The 2,585-nt window shown below is 62.2% G+C and overlaps 1 long non-coding RNA gene across 1 annotated transcript; it reads left to right on the forward strand.

The window, feature by feature from the left end:
* Positions 1–1,001: 1,001 nt before the first annotated feature.
* Positions 1,002–1,937, forward strand: LOC138920864 (uncharacterized). The gene is made up of 2 exons (XR_011432788.1): positions 1,002–1,276; positions 1,637–1,937. It is a non-coding gene; the product is annotated as an uncharacterized lncRNA (long non-coding RNA).
* The last annotated feature ends 648 nt before the right edge of the window (positions 1,938–2,585 follow it).

The following is a 2,585-nucleotide window of genomic DNA, read 5'->3' on the forward strand; positions in this document are numbered from 1 at the left end:
GGCTTCTCTTGGGGAGAAGCTGTCTCAGAATTCAGCAAGCAGCAGGCAGATGGAACAGAACAACCCACTGGGGAAACCACCCAGACCCATGGCCCCGCGTATCCCAGAGCGGCAGGCAGGGAGACAGGCACTTCTGTCCCATAGAGACCCGGCCTCCAGGTGGGCACAGGTGTGGCAAATCCGTGAGCCCCAGACCCCGGCCGGAGAGGCCATGTCACCACCCTGCTCACTGGAGATCAGAAATGTGCAGCCGGCTTTCGGGGCCCTCGGGGGGAGAAGGGCTGCCCCTCACCCCAGCTGGAGACTGAGCCACCCCTCTGCCACCAGGCGGAAGTCCAGGCTGACGGTCGGAGGAAGGACCCAGCACTTCCAGACACACCTGCCTTGTCTCTCGTCCCTTGGGTCCCTGCTCCAGCTCCCCCTCTGCCTCTCCCAGGGGTGCCTGGGGTTCCTGGTGCTGAGACCTACTCCCTAGGCGCCCAGAGGCCTGGGGTGAGTGTATGTCCATCTGTCCATCTGTCCCTTTACCCAACGCCCCAGGGACGGCCCTGTTTGTTCTGCCAATGGCGCCAAGGCTTGGGTGGGAGGTCTCCAGCCCTACACTGCCTTACGGGTGGGAGGGAAGGGACCCCCAGAGAGCCACATCCCGGTGTCTCTTGAGTGGTGAGTGTCCTAGTCTGGTCTCCCGCAGCCAGCCTGGGCTACCCAGCCAGGCGCCAGGGTGTGGCCCCAACCCCAAGGCCCTCCCCACCCACTGTACCGTAGGGGCTGGAAGCTCAGCACGTGCGCCTCTATTTCTAGCCAGACGCTCCTCCCGCCGCCTCTCAGCCCAGGGACCTCTGCCCTCCCAGGAGGCCTCGACCATGAGTCACTGTCTCCTCTCTGGGGTCGGGCAGAAGCAGCCTTACTTGTTCAAGACTCCAGAAGCCACACCCTCGAGAAGTGGGGCATCAACCAAAAGGCGGCCTGGAGTGGGGTCAGCGAGAAAAGGGGTCTGCCCTGCCCCAGGGCCCTGCCCCTGCCCCGAGTCCTCCAGGCTGCCACCCTCACACAGCAGACCAGCTCGAAGCCTCTTGCTCAGCCAGCCCTGCTGGCTCTAGGCGGGTCACGGTGACAGTGCATCGTCTGTCAAGGCCTCCTTGACATTGTGATGTGTGGCTCTGCTCTAAGTGGCCTAGAGGTCACATTCTATGCCTGGGGTGGCCACCCCCAGACCCCTGATGGCCAGGAAGAGCCAGGACAGCCACTGGCCCTGAGCAAGCGAGATCGCCATGAGGTAGAGCCTCCCAGAGATCACAGTGCAGGCTGCGGGTCGGCAGGGAGGGGGAGGCCTCCCAGGGTCTGAGCTGCTTGATGGGCCCAGGAGACACCCCCAAAGCCACACACAAGCATCTGGGATGAGGAGAAGCTGCCCACATTCTCGTCCTGGCCCTGCCCCGATGGACCCCTCATCCTCTGCCCTCAGTGTCCTCATCTGGTCCCCAAGGCACTGGGCTGGGCCAATTAGATGAGCTCATATTTAAGACAGGGGACTATTCTTCCTGCTAACTGGGTACAGTGGGCTGAACAGGGGTCCCAAAGAGACGCCTACCCAGACCTGCAAATGTGGCCTCATTAGGAATACGGTCCTTTGCAGATGTACTTAAAGTAAGGATGGAGACGAGGTCATCCTGGATCAGGGTGGGCCCTAAATCCAATGACAGAAAAGGAGAAGCCCCAGATGTACAGGGAGAAGGCCGTGTGAAGACCGAGGCAGAGATGGGGGTGAGGCGTCCGTAAGCCCAGGAACACCGAGGGCCACCGCCACCACCAGGACACGGGGAGACCCGGGGTGGATCCTCCCCTGGAGCCTTCAGAGGGAGCCAAGGCTGCCGACAGCTCGACTTCGGGCTTCTGGCCTCCACAACTGCGAGAATGAATGTCTGCGGCTTAACGCACCCAGTTTGCGGTGATTTGTTATGCCTGGGGGATGGATACACCCAGGATGCTCAGAATTAGGGACACAGCTGTGACTCAGCTCAGAGCCCAACAAGCCATGGAGTGGGGGTTGGGGTGTGGGGGTGGAGAGGGAAGGCCCTCAGACACTTGGTCTCCGGGCCTGAGTGACGGCACAGCGGGGGTGGCGGGGAGCAGAACGCAGCCCTGCCGTTCGTCAGCTCCACTCAGACCCTGTCTGGCAGGTGTCTGTCTCTCCAGGGCTTCTCAGCAACACAGCAGATGCAGAACAGGCTTCTCCTTCTTCTTGCCCCTGTCCTCACAGGGCACAAACACCACCTCCTCAGGATGCCCTGCCCATGCTGGCCCCCCAGGGGGTGGCCCCTTGGCCTGAGTGTGTCAGTGGGTGGAGCTAGAGAAGTCCTGGATCCCCCGACTCCGAGTTCAGGGCCAGGTGCTGGGCCCCAGGGAAGCAAAGACGATGGGGCCCCGAGGTCGATGGACCCCTGAGGAAAGAGTCTGGACATCCTGTTGGGGAGTGAGGCCCCATAACCTCTTCCCTGCTGGCCCTGGGTGGTCACTGGGTGGGGGGGTTGGGGTGGGACCCCCGAGAAGCCCTCCCATCAGGATTCTTGGAATCTCAGAAGAGA

Source organism: Equus caballus, chromosome 26 (assembly GCF_041296265.1).
Source record: "Equus caballus isolate H_3958 breed thoroughbred chromosome 26, TB-T2T, whole genome shotgun sequence".
Taxonomy (NCBI): Eukaryota; Metazoa; Chordata; class Mammalia; order Perissodactyla; family Equidae; genus Equus; species Equus caballus.